The 18734-nt window shown below is 38.5% G+C and overlaps 1 pseudogene across 1 annotated transcript; it reads right to left on the reverse strand.

Annotated features, from left to right (window-relative positions):
* Positions 1–2056: 2056 nt before the first annotated feature.
* LOC114289223 (receptor-like protein 7) lies at positions 2057–18519 on the reverse strand (annotated as a pseudogene). The gene is made up of 7 exons (XR_014341896.1): positions 15490–18519; positions 11862–11917; positions 11049–11122; positions 10233–10760; positions 9302–9333; positions 3498–3822; positions 2057–2575 (listed from the first exon to the last, which is right to left on the reverse strand). The product of XR_014341896.1 is annotated as a receptor-like protein 7 (transcript).
* Between the last annotated feature and the right edge of the window lie 215 nt (positions 18520–18734).

Raw genomic sequence — 18734 nt, forward strand, 5'->3', positions numbered from 1 at the left:
ATGTATAATGGAAAGTCTAGACATATCCGTCGTAGACATAATTCCATACGACAACTACTCTCAAATGGAGTTGTCTCTCTAGACTATGTCAAGTCTAAGGACAACATTGCGGATCCGCTAACCAAAGGGTTAACTCGAGAGTTAGTAGAAAAGTCGTCAAGAGGAATGGGGTTAAGGCCTTTAGTAAAGGTTACCGGAACGGAAAACCCAACCTAGTTGACTGGAGATCCCAAGATCTAGGTTCAAAGGGACAACCTAACTTCGTGTAACGGGTGAGTCACTGAAGAGGTAAATCCTCTTGCCCATTCCTTTATACAGTGATGCCCTGTGAGGGTGGAAGGTTAAGCTAATGCTTTTAATGACCTTAGTGATGTTGTATAATGAAATACCGTATCTAGGTCACCTATGTGAGTGCGAAGTGGGGCCGCTTCTTTAAGAATTGCCAAGGCCGAATTCTTTAAAAACACTCACAGAACCAGGCTAGTGTTCCAGGGCCATACCGGACACACCAGTGAGAACAAGAACAATGGTTGGACTAACTCCTGTGTGAGGTCTATTGTCTCGGTTTACATAAACGGCAGAACAGTTCAAGACATCACGTTCACTGGTCAGCCAGTCAATCCGATAGGCTTTCACTACGAAAGGTTCAAGGCTAACAGCTACCTTTTCTGATGCAGGGTTAGTCTGTGTGTTCTCTCTCTTTCCGAGTCTTTGTTGATAAACGTTGAGCGTTTGCTGTATTCGGTCAATTTTTATTCATGTGGGGGATTGTTGGAGAAAAATGGTTGAATGAGAAATTGCCTCATAAATGTGTATATAACTCACACATTTAAGACTCATCAGTTTTACAAAATTGATTGAGCAGTTTTGCTAGCATTAGTTGCCAGCCTTGATGGCTAGAGGCTCCTCCCCTCTCCCCCATGGTGTATAAAAGGAGGCCATATTCCTTGGAAAAAATAGATAGAATTTTTTCTTGGCATCCATACCTTGTCAGTCTACTTCTCCTATAATTTTGTTCCTGAGAGAGAGTGTTGCCGTTGTCAATTCGCTAAGCTAATCAGAAGGTGCTTCTGTGGTAGCTGGTAAAAACCGTCGTATCCTGGGAAATAGACGCCGGCGTACCTTCAGCACCCAACGGTGAGGCGGCGAATCTATTTTAAGGAGACTGTGGTATCACACAGGCTTCGGTTTGCTTCCTTTAACCATTTTATATTTTATTTGTATTTTATTCAGCATGTTATGTTTTCTGGGATTGGAGGTTTGTTTTGTTCATCTCATAATTTTGCGATATGCAATGTGAAATTATGTAATATGAGTAGTTTTTCCTAACAAAATATATTGTTGAAATACAAAGAAAGTAGAGTGTTTAAGCAAAACATAGAAATTATGAAGTTGCTCTTATACAAGTGCTCCCTCCCCAAAGGAGCTCAGGTCATATTTGATTTACAAGATTAATAGTGAAGTATTAATAATCCTATTAAATTAGTGTGGTATTCATTATTCAATTGGATTAATATCCATTGGATTAATAATCCCACCTCTACCCTATTACCAATAATCCTACAAATTTGTTGGATTAATTATCCATTGGATTAATTATCCTAAATCAAAATGTTAAAACAAACATAGAATAATTGGGTCCACGGATTAATAATCTCAGTCCCATGCTCTAATTCACCCAATCAAACATTCCATCAAAGTTCAAACCTTTTATATTAGAATAATGTTATATAAATTAACAAAATTTTAATTTTTTTTTTCTGATACATGACAGGTATTATTCTTATGCAACATACATTTACTAGTAAACTTTTTTATAAAATTTATTAATTTATATAAACATTTTCATTTGTGTTGTCTACCAGTGAATCACAACACACAAAAAAAAAAAAAAAATACTTATATAAAAAAACGGGTGTGCTTCATAACTGTTAAAGAAATATATATATATATATATATTAGTGACAGAACAGACTTGTACATTTTTATCCCGATAATCTTTTACTAGAGAAAATAATATGGACAATAAGATACATGGAAAAAAAAGGAAAAGCAATGACAAAATTAAACCGACTACATAAATGCCGATAATTACTGTTAAATTACACTAACAAGTTCTTAACCCATTTGAATTACAGAGTCAATTAACCGATGAAACATGTCGGCTCGTCTCTCACTGGATACCACTAAGCGATAGCCAAATTAAACAATCATGGACTCTTTTCATTATTTACAGCAAATTCAGAACCTGAACAGTCTGATTTCAATACAAGTAGCTCTCTTTCTCTCACTTGAGTGTGGGTTTTTGTCTTGTCTTGGAAAACTTTACATCCCCATTAAGGACTGAACCAATAAACTACTCCACTTCCTCTGTTGATATCTCACCAACAAAAGCTGCAAAATTCCCCTTTCTGGGTTTGTAGGCCACCACGAGCTTGTCTAGTGATTTGAATCCAGATTTGTCTAATGAATTCAAAAATGATGGATGCTTGGAAGCATCTAAAAGAGCAAAGCCGATGGCATCCCCAGAACTGGAGGCCAAACTCCGTCGTCTTAATAATGATTTCTGTGAGACCTAGAAGCACAAATCATGCAACAAAGAAGAAATTAATCAAATGTAATATACAGTTTTCTTCCAAGTTGATGAAGATATTTTGGGTTTGTTTGGTTTGTATCTCAAAATATAATTTTTGAGAATAAAATTTTAAAATTTTGTTTGGTTCAAATTTTTTGAAAAAAAATTTAAAATTGCTTTCTCTCTCCTACACATCAATCAATCACTTTTTCTCTAGCATATCTCATTCTTAATCACTTTTTTTCTTACACATATTTACTTAATTACAATAAAATATCAAATCATTCCAAACTTCCAAACTCTAAAACTATTTTCAAAATATACAACTAAATAAATCAAAAAAAATTTTAAACTCTCTCCATTTTTTTTTTTTTTTTTTTTTAAATTTATCTCAATACACAAACCAAACATACCTTTTGTTTTTTGAAAGGTGAAAACATATATAATATGGTTGTAATTACTTGAGCGACTATTTGTACTCATAGCACGATATCATTTCTAAGACTGCGTAAAATTATAATCCTTTAAATAACTGCCTTTATAATTTAAATGCTGATTGATTTTTAGAGATCAAATTGGCTCCTTTTCCAGACTGAGGTTAATGGGAACTAAATGATTTAGTATTTTTATTACTGGTTTATGAATGCATAACATCACGACAATTACACTTTCATATGATTGGGAAACTAGTGCTGATGCATTTTTCTCTACAAATTTTCAACTTCGATGAGTTGTATTGCTCTCACAACTACCCTATGTTTTTTCATTTGATATTTTCATTCAGTTGTAATAAACATACAATACATAGTTGCAATATCCAATTTCAAGGAATATTTGCTAAATGCAAAGATTCAGCACAGCCTACTTTAAGACGTTCTATCAAAACAAAATAAGGTATCTAAATTTGTGAAATGTTACTAACCGAAGATAGAATGGTTTCCAGTTTGCCTCTAGCTTTGGATGACCTGAAAGCACCAATAATGCAAACGGGAGCGGTGTCTCCACAAAGAGCATCAAAATTAAATGGTGTAAGTAGAGGTATCTGTTTATCCCCTGCTTCACTGTGTGGTTTTTTAGCCTGACTTGAAGCTGTCTTCTTATTTCTTTTCTCAAAACCATCAAGTAAAGCACTAAGATCTTCAACTGCCGATTTTACATCTTTCACAGAAATTCGTGTTTTCAAAGTATGCTTCTCCCCATTAGAAAGCCAACCAACAACAGCTGGAAGTGCATCAACTCCCAACTTTCTGTTGTTCCAACCCACATGCATGAAAAACATGGGAAGGCAACCAACCAAGTCAAGCTTGGCAGCCACCAACCATAGCAAAGGTCAAGAATGGAGGCTACCCAAGTCAAGAATGAAGGCTCTCCCACCTACTCCTTTTGTGTATAAATAGAGACGGGAGGGAGAGGATGAGAGATATCAGAAATTGGAGAGTAAGAGCTGTGAGTTGAGTGAGTTTCATCTCCTCCTCTGTATTTTGTATTTTTGCTCCATTTTAGTGAAAATTCTCATTTCTGTCCGTGGATGTAGGCATTGGGCCGAACCACGTAAATATTGTGTTCTCTGTGTGTGTGTGATATTTTTCTGTGTGTGTGTTTGATCCTAACAAAGTGGTATCAGAGCCAAATTATACGTTTTTCGGAAAAACAGAGTATTGTTTCGAAACTGCCCAGAAATCGTATTGCTCGAAATCCGATTTTGAGCATACCAGGAGCAAGGACTCGACGAGAGGAGTCCAGAAATATAAAACAGACACCAAACGGAGGCCGCACGCGCTCCCACGCGCCCCTGGAAGTTGGCGCGTGAATCCCACTCTCATCACGCGCCCACACGCGCCGTTCAGGCACCCGGCGCGTGATCCCACTCTCAGACACGCGCGGTTCAAGGAGGAAGACGACTGAGGAACCAGCGCGTGCCTTACACGCGCCATCAGCACGCGCGCCCCAAGCCGAGCCGAAGCCGAGTTGACCAAGCCGCTGACCAAGCCGCTGACCAAGCCGCTGACCAAGCCGCTGACGTCAGCAGAACCGGAGGAATAATCTGGTGCTTCGCAGGCGCACCAGATTCTGCCCATCTGAACCATTCAATCTGTTTTGGCTTGATCTAAGCCATTTGAGATCCGATTTGGGTGATCCAATAGTGGTTTCCGACTATTTGGAGTATTCCGGACACATCCGTACGGTCAGATTTTGCAAATAAGTTTTGAAAAATTTGAAGTTTTTATTTTGGCAATCCGAAGTGCTTTTTCGGCTAATTTGACCAGTCCGGACTCCACAGCAAAACTTGTTTTTCAGCCAACGATCATTATTGTATGATGGAGGAATCAACGTCGACTTCAGGTTCTATGATAAAGTTAAATGCTTCCAATTATGCCATTTGGAAGCCTAGAATGGAAGATGTCTTGTATTGCCGAGATTTGTTTGACCCCATTGAGCTTAATGGAGTTAAACCACCAACGGAAAAAGCGGAAGAACCGAAAGACCATTGGCCAGATCAGACAATGGATTGATCACAGTGTCTTCCACCATGTCGCCCAGGAGACTGATGCCTATGCTCTCTGGATAAAATTAGAAGGCATGTACCAGTCGAAGACTGCTCGGAACAAAGCCCTCCTGATGAGGAGACTTGTGAATTTGAAGTTGAAAGGCGGTATCTCTGTTGCTGAACATACCAGTGAGTTTCAAAATTTGGTGAACCAACTAACAACTGTCAAAATGGAGTTAGATGATGAAATGCAGGCCCTATTGCTGCTCAGTTCTTTGCCAGACAGTTGGGAGACATTGGTGGTGTCTCTCAGCAACTCTGCCCCAGAAGGGAAACTGACCATGAGCATGGTTACAGATGCCTTATTTAGTGAAGAGGCAAGAAAGAAAGAAATGGGTGGAGATCAATCCCATGCCCTCGTCACAGAAAATAAAAGCAGAGGCAGGGGCAGGGGAAGAAGCAAAAGTAGAGGACGCAGCAGAGGAAGATCTCAAGACAGAGGGAAATTCAAAGAAGGAACGAGCCGGCCAAGGTTCAAATGTTACCATTGTGGCCAGGAGGGTCACATAAAGAAGTATTGCTATGCCTTGAAGGGAGAACAACAACAAGGCAATAGACAGCCAAAGACCGAAGATGGGACCACTGCAGTTTCTGTCTCAGAGGATATTGCATTATTCTCTGTTGAAGAAGAAGAATGCCTCCATATGTCAGACAACGACACCGAGTGGGTGGTAGATACAGCAGCTTCCTACCACGCTACATCCCAGAAGGAGTTCTTCAGTACGTACCAAGCTGGAGATTTTGGTACAGTGAAAATGGGTAACTCCAGTTTTTCAAAAATTGTGGGAATTGGTGATGTTCATATCCAAACCAAAGTTGGGTGCACGATGGTGTTGAAAGATGTCAGGCATGTTCCCGATTTACGCCTGAATCTTATTTCAGGGATAGCCTTAGATCGACAAGGCTATGAGAACTACTTTGGCAAAGGCATATGGAAGTTGAAAAAGGGATCTCTCGTGGTAGCCAAAGGACAGGCAATTGGCACACTATACAAGACTCATGTGGAGGTGAATTCAAATAGTCTCAACGCAGCAGAAGATGAGACGTCACCAAATTTGTGGCACAAAAGGCTGGGTCACATGAGTGAGAAAGGGTTACAGATTTTGGCAAAGAAGTCACTTATTCCCTTTGCCAAAGATGCAAAATTAAATCCTTGTGACAACTGCTTGTTTGGGAAGCATCATAGAGTAGCTTTCCATTCATCATCCAGAAGACAATCAGAGTTGTTGAGCAGAGTATACTCTGATGTTTGCGGTCCCATTGAAGTGGAATCTTTGGGTGGTAGAAAATACTTTCTGACATTCATTGATGATGCATCACGGAAGGTATGTGTTTATGTCTTAAAGACCAAAGCTGAGGTGTTCCAGCATTTTCAGACATTCCATGCTATGGTGGAAAGGGAGACTGAAAAGAAGCTGAAATGTCTCCGAACAGACAATGGAGGCGAGTACACGTCAAAGGAATTTAAAGCCTACTGTGCTACTCACGGCATCCGGCATGAGAAGACTGTTCCTGGAACCCCACAACACAATGGTATAGCCGAGAGAATGAACCGAACCATTGTGGAGAAGGTCAGATGTATGCTCAAAATGGCAAAGCTACCAAAGCCATTTTGGGGAGAAGCTGTTCGTGTTGCTTGCTATTTGATCAACAGATCGCCATCAGTTCCACTGAATTTTCAGATTCCAGAAGAAGTATGGTCTGGAAGGGAGATTTTTTACTCTCACTTGAGAGTGTTTGGGTGCAAAGCATTTGCACATGTATCCAAGGAGCACAGACAGAAGCTGGATGACAAAGCCACTCCATGCATCTTTATTGGCTATGGAGATGAAGAATTTGGATACAGATTGTGGGATCCGAAACACAAAAAGGTCATTCGAAGCCGAGATGTGGTGTTTCAAGAAGGCCAGACCTTTGAAGACTTTGGGCAACCAGCCAAACCCAAAGTTGATGATGTTTCAGAAATTATTCCAAACCCTGCACCATCACAGCATGCCACTGATGAAGAAGAGTTACCGCAGCATGCAGTCAATAATGTACAGTTGCAGGATGGATTTCTAGAAGAAGAAGATCCAGAAGCAGAGGGTGTTGAGCAGGGGGAGCCACAACCCCCTCTACCAGAGACTGTTGGTCCACAGTTACGAAGATCAACAAGAGAATTTAAGCCGTCAACCAAATACCCTGCTTCTGAGTATATTTTGCTTACCGATGAGGGGGAGCCAGAAAGTTTTCAAGAAGCTCAAAATCATAAGGAGAAGAGTAGCTGGCAGCAATCTATGCAAGAAGAGATGCAATCCTTGCAGAAGAATCAGACTTATGATTTGGTGAAACTTCCCCAGGGTCGAAAAGCATTGCAGAACAAATGGGTGTTCAAGTTGAAGAAAGATGGCAGCGGAAAGCTAGTCAAGTATAAGGCTCGATTGGTTGTCAAAGGTTTTGGGCAGAAGAAAGGTATTGATTTTGATGAAATCTTCTCGCCAGTTGTGAAAATGACATCCATTCGAGTAGTTTTGGGACTAGCAGCTAGTTTGAATTTGGAACTTGAACAAATGGATGTGAAGACAACATTTCTCCATGGTGATCTGAAGGAAGAAATTTACATGGAGCAGCCAGAAGGTTTTGAAGTCAAAGGGAAAGAAAACTTAGTCTGCAGATTGAAGAAGAGTCTCTACGGCCTCAAACAAGCGCCGAGACAGTGGTACAAGAAGTTTGACTCATTCATGGTAGGTCATGAGTACAAGAGAACTGTTGCAGACCAGTGTGTTTATGTCAGGACATTTCCCGGTGGAAACTTTATCATACTTCTGCTCTATGTTGATGACATGTTGATCGTTGGACAAGATGCCACAACAATCAGATCACTGAAGAAGGAGTTATTACAGTCCTTTGACATGAAGGACCTAGGCCCTGCACAGCAAATTTTGGGCATGAATATTGTGCGTGACAGGAAAGCCAAGAAGTTGTGGCTGTCACAGGAGAAGTACGTTGAACGAGTAATTGAGAAGTTCAACATGAAAGATGCCAAGCCAGTCAGTACTCCGCTGGCTAATCATTTCAAGCTGAGCAAGAATTCTTGTCCCTCCTCTACGAAGGAAAGACAAGAGATGGAGGCGATTCCCTACTCATCCGCTGTAGGGAGTTTGATGTATGCAATGGTGTCCACCCGACCAGATATTGCTCATGCGGTTGGAGTTGTAAGCAGATTCCTTTCCAATCCAGGAAAAGAGCATTGGGAAGCAGTCAAGTGGATTCTGAGGTACCTCAAGGGTACAGCAAAAATGTGTTTGTGCTTTAGAGATGCGAAACCAGTCTTGGAAGGCTATACTGATTCAGATATGGCAGGCGATCTTGATAGTAGGAAATCTACATCAGGATTGCTGTTCACTTTCGCAGGGGGAGCTGTGTCTTGGCAGTCCAAGCTGCAAAAGTGTGTTGCTTTATCCACAACTGAGGCAGAGTATATTGCCGCAGCGGAAGCCGGGAAAGAAATGTTGTGGTTGAAACGGTTTCTCCAAGAATTGGGATTAAAGCAAGAAAAGTTCACGGTACATTGTGATAGTCAGAGTGCCATAGACCTGAGCAAGAATTCAATGTACCATTCTCGCACAAAGCACATTGATGTTCGGTATCATTGGATACGCGAAGTGATGGACAAGCAGTTATTGGAACTGACCAAGATTCACACAGATAAGAATCCAGCTGACATGCTTACAAAGGTGGTCTCGAGAGACAAACTCGAAATTTGCAGAGACATTGCCGGGATGGACTTCAAGTGAGAAGTCAGTCATGCATATGGGTATGGAGGGGGAGAATTGTTGTTCCAACCCACATGCATGAAAAACATGGGAAGGCAACCAACCAAGTCAAGCTTGGCAGCCACCAACCATAGCAAAGGTCAAGAATGGAGGCTACCCAAGTCAAGAATGAAGGCTCTCCCACCTACTCCTTTTGTGTATAAATAGAGACGGGAGGGAGAGGATGAGAGATATCAGAAATTGGAGAGTAAGAGCTGTGAGTTGAGTGAGTTTCATCTCCTCCTCTGTATTTTGTATTTTTGCTCCATTTTAGTGAAAATTCTCATTTCTGTCCGTGGATGTAGGCATTGGGCCGAACCACGTAAATATTGTGTTCTCTGTGTGTGTGTGATATTTTTCTGTGTGTGTGTTTGATCCTAACACTTTCTCGCTGCTGGATCTGAAACATCACAAACCTAGATAGACGTGGAAATAGAAGTCAATAAACCATTTGACACAAACAATAAAAGAAGGAACGATCAAATTCACTACAGATATGAAAATGAACTTAGCAAGACAAATCAATTATTCCAATGAAGTTCGATTAATCCTTATTATAGAGCTTAATGATAAAATAATTTGGAGAAATTGCAAATCAGTTGTAAGACCAAAAAAAAACTGCAAAGTCAAGGAAAAGTTTATCACTTCAATTATTAAAATCAGTAAACTTTACTTACCCAAAAAAAATCAGTAAACTTTACCACTGATTTGAAAAAAAATTTGGAAACATGCACTGAAATGTAATTTCCCCAAATAATTTCATGGGCATGCCAGACCATGAGAAGCATTTGATTAACATTTGTATGAAAAAATAAAATTGGCCCATAAGCAGATATTGTAAGCTGCGTCACTTAATGTGGTCCACATACATATTGATATTTGTAAATTATATATATTATATTTATCCTTACATTTACATTTATATTTTGATAATTATGGGTGATAACTATTGAGGTTGCCTAAAATATTAAGAACTCTAAATGGTGGTTTGGCTAAGGCCTATCAATTTCCACTAATTAAGTTTTCTTGATGATAAGGGTCCCTGACCTAGCAATTATAAATAGGCCTGTGGTGTTCCATCAATAAGGCACAAGTTCTGCATAGATTAGAAGACACTTATTCCTAAAGTGTGAAGTAAGTGATATAATATTGAGAGGTTTAGAAGAAATACACACATCACACAACTTGATCAACAATGGCTGGAGGTTAGTATACTTGATCAACAATGGCTGGAGGTTAGTATAATTTTATTCCGCTGTATATCAATACATATATGATTATATATATGTATGATTTTCCTACAGATATGGCTTACCTCTACATCATAGAAAACAAAACGTTTGTGATATAGGCCACTAAGAACGCGCCAAATAACAGGGGTATCTTTCTTTGTCGTGAGAAGCAACACTTTAGGTAATATCTCTCCAGTCCCAGAAGAGAACTCAAAATGATTCAAGTCAACACGTTTTGAAAACCTTGGGAGATGCTCTTAGGGGCACTACTAGACTTGGATTTAGACCTGGTTGAACCACTGAAACTTTCAGACTGACCCCCACCACCCCAAAGAAGTTGGAAAAAATATCATCTAAACCGAAACCAGATGAGCTATGGCCACCAGGGCCTCTAAAAGAAAATGAGAATGATTTTGAACTTCCATGTCCACCGCCCATATTTTGCCATTCATTTGGCCTGAAGTTAAACCCATTTTGTCTTGGTCCACTTGTGAAGTATGTATATCCTCCCTGGTGGCCAGCATTGCCAGCATCAAACCCAGGATTACCTTTCTCAACCCCATATAGATCATAATTTTTTCTCTTTTCTTCATCAGATAAAATATCATATGCTGAAAAAGGCAAACAAAGGGATACAATTCATCACTTAAAGCAAGAAATAAAAGAGCAAACAGAAAATATCCTCACGAAGAGAAGTATGCACTGAAGTCCTAGTCATCTATTCGCAAATTTTCAAAAATCAAGTCTATTAAACATTTTAACTACTCTTGAAACAAAACCTAGGGGAGAAAGGTGACAATATAAAACCAAAAGTCTTTTCCACATCCAACAATTTCAAATGCAGCCATGATAGTATTAATATATGTAGCGTTCAAGAAAATACAAATAATGCACCATACCATTATTAATCTTGGCAAACTTCTCTTGAGCACCCTTATTTTTGTTCTTGTCGGGATGATATTGGAGAGAGAGTCTACAAAAGAAAATGGCACAAAGCATGAATTTATGAAATATTGTAAAAGCAAAGAAACCGAGAGCTATTCAAAACAGCATCTGGGGAGCAAAGTTCCAACTATTACAAAGTGGAAAAAGAAAGAAAGAGAAAGAAAAAGAAAAAAAAAGAAAAAGAAAAAGGCAAACGTATCATCTCACATCAGAAATAGGATTAAAATGATAGGATTGGGCAATCTTGCTGACTGATAATAGGATTGGGCCTGAAAATTTTTTCTTATCTATATTTCAAGCCAGTGCTAATACTGAAAATTAAAATACTTCCTCACAACGCTCGCTACTATTAGTGTAAAATCAATTCTAAATAATTTATCCATTTACAATATATGTGATCTATTTGACCAGTGTCGAGTTTGCTACAACTTGGGTAGAGCATATTTTCAAAGCTGAACCCAGCCATCGCACTGACTGTTGTGCTCAAAGCTAGGCCTTCGAGATTAAGACTAAGGATAGGCCAGCATGAGGTTGAACAATCCAATGTCAAGTTGACCACAGCACAGCCATCCAAGCCAACATTTTCACTTATATGTTTAAAAAAAAAAAATCAGTTCCAAAACGTAAGACAATAAATTGATGATTTTGCTTAAAAAGAATGTCAATCAATGTGTAGAAGAAAATGAGAAACGATGTTACAGAGCCATAATATGATTAAAGGCTGAGTATTATAGGATAATAGGAATAATCTTATAGAGAAAATATACTTGTCAAAAGCTTTCTGAATTTGATATTGACTTGCATTCCGTTCAACCCCAAGAACCTGAAACAACATAGTCACGAGAAATTAATGAAGAAGCCAACAAAATTAGCCCCCCCAAAAAAAACACTAAGGGAAAGAACCTCCATTTATCAACGAAACACACAATATTAAATCCCTACTCAGACAATGTAGATTATTCATTGTAAAACAAAGATTTCACTTCAACTTTTGCGCAATCAATTCAAGTATGAGATAGAGATGATTTCAGGGGTATCTAAGGTTTTTCCCCGACCAATCTCCGGGTACATGCAGTTCCCATCCCACACATACATACTAATTACCGGAAACAGATGCTGGAGTGGCCCAAACAGGTTCACGGAATTCGAAATGATTGTGACTTATGCTTTCTCAGGCTCTTATCATGGCTCAATTTGCCAATTGGCTAATCCCCTGGGGTTTGAAGGACTATTTTGGAAAGTTGGCTTTTAGCCACTTTTTTTGATTTATAGCAAAAGCCAAAAGTTAGCTTTTTTGCCTTTTTTTTACGAGCAATGGTAGAGGGCCCAAATTTTGTGGCTCAAATGTGGCTCAAATGGCCAAAACGACGTCGTTTTGAGTACAAAACAACATCAAAATGGTCAAAACGACGTCGTTTTGGTCATTTGAGCCATATTTGAGCCACAGAATTAGGGCCCCCAAACATTTTTCTTTTTTCATTTGGGAAGTTGGTTTTTAGTCAACGGTGAAATTACAATTTTACCCTCATGGGTCAAAATGTGTTACATAGGTGAAGTTGTAAATATTTTAAATAAATGGGAGTAGTTTGGTCATTTTATTATGATTTGACATCATAAACAAACATTAATCAAAAAAATCAAAAGTCACTTTTTACCAACTTCTCAAATCATTTGTCTAAAAAAGCCAAAAGCTTGGTTAAAAGTCAAAAAGCCACTTTTTACCATCTTCCCAAAATAAGCCAAAGTCATCCTTCTATTTGTCCATTATCCCACTACATGTAAACAATCTGACAATTCTTTTCTCATTAATTGATATCTATTTCAAATTGTCTTCACTACAATCTTTGTCTCACGAGAACTAGCCAGAATTTGTGAATTATGAGCAACTTTCTCGATCAATTCCACAAAAAGCTTATCATCCAACACCAAAATATAAAAAATTAAAAAATTAAACCATTCTTCGGAAACAAAATACTGAATTATAAAACAATTGTCATATATCGCTGGACCAGTCACAACAATTTTTTTCATCACAAAAGCATTCGTCAATTCAATTAGAACAATAGATTAGATGAAGCGAAACACATGCTGTTTGTGAATAAGGAAAACATTGCCTTTTTTGTACAAACTATGAACAACAGGTAACAGTGGCAAAACATTTTCTGAGACTGGGGTTTCTACTTTCATCCGTATCAGCTTCGATTTGTTTGTTTATTTTTGGGAAGTGGTTTGTGTAGCATTTTCTGAGCTAAGCATTTCCTTTAAAAAAATTTACTAGGATAGACTGGAAAGAGCATTTTTATTTTTTTTATTTTTGAATAATATGGTTAAGTTGTTGTTGTTTTTTTTTTTTGGCAGCCTCTCTTGGTAAAATATGCTAACCTAAACTTATGATTGTCAAATACGTCTTACAAGTCACCTGATAATCTTTCTTTTGCTTTTTTCTTCCTCTTTTTGAATAATATGGTTTACCGATGCTATGCGACCAACAGCTCATCCAACAGTAATACTAACATGAAATTTTTCTTTGGGGAATTACAGCCCAGTGGGCTTTAGCAATTTTTTTTTTTACAAATACATGAAAATGTTTAGAACTTTAATTATTAATGTTTATAAAGTTTAGCACTTACGTGTAATCTTTTTTCTAATTGGGGAAACTACATCCCTACTATACATATACTGGATTAGTAATTGGTGAAATACCAAGAAAACTACACAAAATTTCAGTGGACTATTGAAGCTATTAGTGTGATTGATCAGACAAGCGAAATTGAGATGAAAAGGAGGGCGGTGGGCATTTCAGATCTGCTCAGCGCAAGGCAAGGAAAACAAGTCTGAAAGGGCTAGCTAAGACAAGGCAACTATAGCTAAAGGCAAGCGAGGACGAAGAGAGGGAAGAGAAAGAATCCCTGCCTGCCCTGTAGCTAATCGAAGGAGTGAAGAAAGCAACAGTTAGTGCAGCCGTTTTCTTGCTGCCCAAGCGAAACTTGTTTCCAGCTGACCCCTTGAATTACAAAAATATGGAGGGGTGCAAGTCTACAGTTTTTTATTTGCACCCCACCACATAATAACTTGCACCCCCACATGTTTTTATAATTTTTTTTTTCTATATCCCACTGCACTGTAATTCTCCCTTTTTAATTTTGCACTGAATTTTTATTTTCCCTTTTTCTTTTTCCATACTTTTCGCCATCAACCTCTGGTCGGTTAGTCTAGCAAAACAATAAATTGAATAATTAACACAAATTAAAAAATTAAAAAAAAACAATACCCAATTAGTAGATATTAATGTGTATTTGAGAGGGAAAAGATTAGGTATATACTTAACCTTTGGCATAGTGAACAAAGTGATTGTCTCGTGACTTGAACCCATAATCTCAAAGTTATTAGGCCAAGAATTTACCATTAAACCAATAGTCACCCCCTCCCAAACAAATATTATGAATAAAAAAACAGATAATAGAAAATAAATTAGAGTTGAGAACATAATAACTTGTGAAAATCTAGGAGTTGCGTTGTCATTGTCCTAAAATTGTTTTTCTTTCCCTCATGAAGGTATCAACGAAGTGAAATAATTTCAAGAAAGTGACAGAATTAAATGGGTAATTAAAACAATGTTTGGAACACAATAATTGGAGTAATAATATTTTATTTTTATTAAAAATATTCTAACAGTACCAATTGGATTTCTAAATTCTCTTATTCATTGGTGTTCTCGAAAGAGAATCCTGAAAAAGAACTTGATCATCATGATTGACATTTTTTTTCTCTTTTCAATCGACTTAACTCAGATCAATAGCATGATGAACCAAAAGGTTTCTAGGACCTATTATTAAGAATTGTGAATTACAATTCTTATTAACAACATTAATCAACAAGGCAACCAAGATCAGAGCCTCCTTCTCTGAGCTGTGTAACCTCTGTTTCCATGATTGCCTCTTCCTAGTTGTTGCATACCAAAAATCCTCCAAAGAACATGATCAACATGTCCATAGTACCATCTCCTCCATCTCTTGCAGAATACAAGAGACCATATGATGGTTCCCAACCCAACCACAAATCCAATTTCAGCGCTTATGATATCCCAATTAATCTCAAGCCCAGAATTCAAATGTTTATTTACTTCAAATGTTGGTAGTGACAAGCCTTCATCTATGCAGCTTGTATTTAACGGAGGCCCGCATAAGCCTTTATTCCCTTGGAATGAAGCTTCTGTGAATGTTTGGATTTGGTTGCCTCTCGGTATCATCCCCTCTAGATGATTGAATGAGAGGTTCAAGACTGAAAGGAAAGTGAGGCTTGCAAGCTGTGGAGGGATCTCCCCTATCAGGTTGTTAAGTGAGAGGTCGAGTGATTCAAGCTGTTTCAAGTTTCCAAGTGTTGAAGGGACTTGACCTGTGAAGCCATTTTGCGATAAGTTGAGAAAATAAAGAGATTTGAGGTCTCCAATCTCCTTCGGTATCCCCCTTGGAAATTGTTGCATGAGAAGTCGATGCTGGTGAAGACATTCAAAATTGTCACAAGCTTCATCTGTAGACCTTTGTTTCTCACTGTTACCACGCCTTGGTAGTAAAAATGGTTGAGTGATAAGAATTCAAAGCCCAGGTGATTAAGCTTGGATGATGCTTCTTCTTCATTGGCCATCATTGTCTTCCAGTTGAAGAAAAATTGTGGCAGCAGCTTCCCACTAAAATTGTTGGAAGCAAGGTCAAAAATTTGAAGCATTGGCCATGCGGGTTTGATTGCTGGACATCCTATGGATCCGTGAAATTTGTTGGATCGCAATACAAGAACCCGTATACTGGTTGAGTTCATCAACCAGCAGGGAAAGGTACCCCTTATCAGATTGTTCCCAAGGTTCAAAACCTCCAGCATTGTGCAGTTAGCCAGAGATTCTGGAACCTCCCTTTCTAAGTGATTGTCACTAAGGTCTAGGGTCTGTAAACCACAATTCTCTGGAAATGTCATTGGAATGCTTCCACGTAGATTGTTTTTACTTAAATTCAGCACCCCGAGTGTGTCATTCCGTCCACTGGCATTCCTTTCAATTAAACATCGCGGTATTGTGCCACTAAAAGAATTGTTAGACAAGTCGAGCACTTCAAGGTAAGTAGCATTGCACATTGATTTGGGGATAATTCCAGTGAGGTTATTATCTGAAAAAGAGATAAAATAAGCAGAGGAGATGAAATTGCCAATATCGGTAGGGATGGAAGAGGAAAATCTATTGCTCGAGTAATCCGCATAGAAAATGTATCTCAATGGTGCTGGGATTTTCCCAAGGAGCTGGTTAGAATGCAGGTCAAGGACATCAAGACTAGGAATTTCATAGGGTTCCTGAATCTCCACAAGGAAATTATGGGAAAGATTCAAGTAAAGAAGACTGCCATTACCAACTTCCCAAATCCAATTAGGTATTTCCCCATAAATTTGGTTGTTAGAAAGGTCCAAGTGAAACATTAGTGATTGGTTCCTTAGATCAGGAAAACTTTGCAATTTGCAGGAAGCCAGTCCTAATGAGTAGATCTTGGGGAACAAAGGCAGGCTAGAGTAACTTCCGTTTGTTTTGATTGACAAACTGTTGTATGAAAGGTCGAGCCTTCTAAGTTGATGGAGGGTCTGGATCATTTCTAGTTGCATAATGCCACTGAAGTTGTTGGAAGAAAGATCGAGGGCAGTTAAGCTTCTAAGCTCAAAAAATGACATGGGCACAGACCCTTCTAATTTGTTGCTACTCATGTCGAGGAAAGCCAAGGAAGAGGAAGATGCATTTGGAAATTCAGCAATTTGACCTTCAAACTGGTTAAAGGGAAGATCGATTATCTGCAGTGATGAGAGTGTAAACAGAGACAATGGAATATTCCCTTTAAATGAATTGTGGCATAGATTGATATCTACAAGATTCCTAAGGCCTTCAAAGTGGGTGGAAGGAATACGACCTGATAAATCATTATGAGAGAGGTCTATGTGAGAAAGATTTTTTGGAAATAAAGGGATTGGACCAGTGAACATGTTAAATGACAAATCCAAATCGCCAAGTTGGGTAAGGTTTACCAATGAATTTGGAATTGGTCCGGTGAATTTGCAACTTCCAAGAATTAGTATAGACAACCCCTCAAGATTACCAATAGAATTTGGTAATTTCCCTGAAAAGTTTGTGTAGCCAAGTAAAAGGGTCTGAAAAGAGGTTTTCTGAGGAAATTCAGGCAAAGGGCCTTCAAGTAATCCATTGTCTGACAAGTCAAGAGTTTGTAGTGTTGGTACCTTGATGATCTTTTCCGGTAATGTTCCAAACAACTGACAATTTCTGAGACGCAAAGAAGTCAAATTTGAGAAATTCGCAATGAATTCTGGGATAGGGCCAGATAAATTGTTGTCACTTAATTGAATTACTGAGAGAGACCGGAGCGTCTGGAGGGAGGGGTGAAGAGGGCCCGAAAGATCACAGTTGGACAAGCTCAGCACTCTCAAATTTGGCAGTGACAATGAAATGGCCTGGCACCAATCATCTCCCTGAGCTGAAATTTCCGTGCCATCAAGATAGAGTTCTGTGAGCTTTGTAAGGTTCCTAACAAGGATTCTTAGACTTGGCTTCTCAAGTTTTAGTCTAGGACTTCCAAGGAAGTAAAGTGTAGATAGATCGAGCGTAATTAGCCTTGTCAAGCTAGAAATCTCTAGGGGAATTTGACCAACAAAGCCTGAGTTAGAGAAGTTGAGATGAACTAACCTAACAAGCTTTCCCAACCCAGATGGAATTTGAGCAGCATTGAAGGAGTTGTTGGCCAAATTCAAGCTCTGAAGATATTGGAGATCAAAGAGATTGCTCGTGTTGCCAATCCCACCTGATATTGATTCGCTACTGAGGTCAAGACCGGTAACATGGCTATCATTGCATGTCACACCAGCCCAAGAACAGCAATCAGTACTTGAATTCCATGACGTGAGTTTGGACTTGAGCTTGGAGGAGGAAAGATAAGTGTCGAATGTGAGGCCTTGCTTCAATTTGAGCAATGTCAATAGCTCATGGTCAAGGCATTGGCTGCGAACGAGATCTAAATTTATTGAAAGTGTGATGAACAAGAAAAGCCATGTGGAGAGTGAGATGTTCATCGAAGGTGGATGTAAGAGGCTCTGGCAAGGTTGAACAAAGAGCTGTGAATATTCTGGCATTGATGTGTGGTGGTGGTGCTATAAATTTTGAAACTACTTGGGGAGAATTTTGAAAGAGTAATTGTATTCACACGACATGCTTATGACTAAAGATTCAGCTGGAGTTATGAAGTCTTCATTCCAGACTTTGTATTCTTCATTCGACATAAATTTTGATGTGATGTTTGAGTTTAAATCTTACTTTTACAAATGTAATTTTTCTTCCCTTATTTCATTCCTATCAATTATAAAAATAAAAATAAAAATTTAATTCTCTGTTTGGATTTTAAATTTATGTACGAATTTATTAAGCGAGAGAAAAATGAAATAGATTTGTTAATAAAATTGAGAATTTTTTTTTTTTTTTTTTTGTTCTTTGTAAATTTTCTCTCAAATGTAATATCCAAACATAACCTCAAATTGTTATTTGACTACTAATATATAACTTTGTGAGACATTGATATATACTTTGAGCGATTGTGGATTATATT

This window comes from Camellia sinensis, chromosome 10, assembly GCF_055761805.1.
Source record: "Camellia sinensis isolate YWXY chromosome 10, ASM5576180v1, whole genome shotgun sequence".
NCBI lineage: Eukaryota > Viridiplantae > Streptophyta > Magnoliopsida > Ericales > Theaceae > Camellia > Camellia sinensis.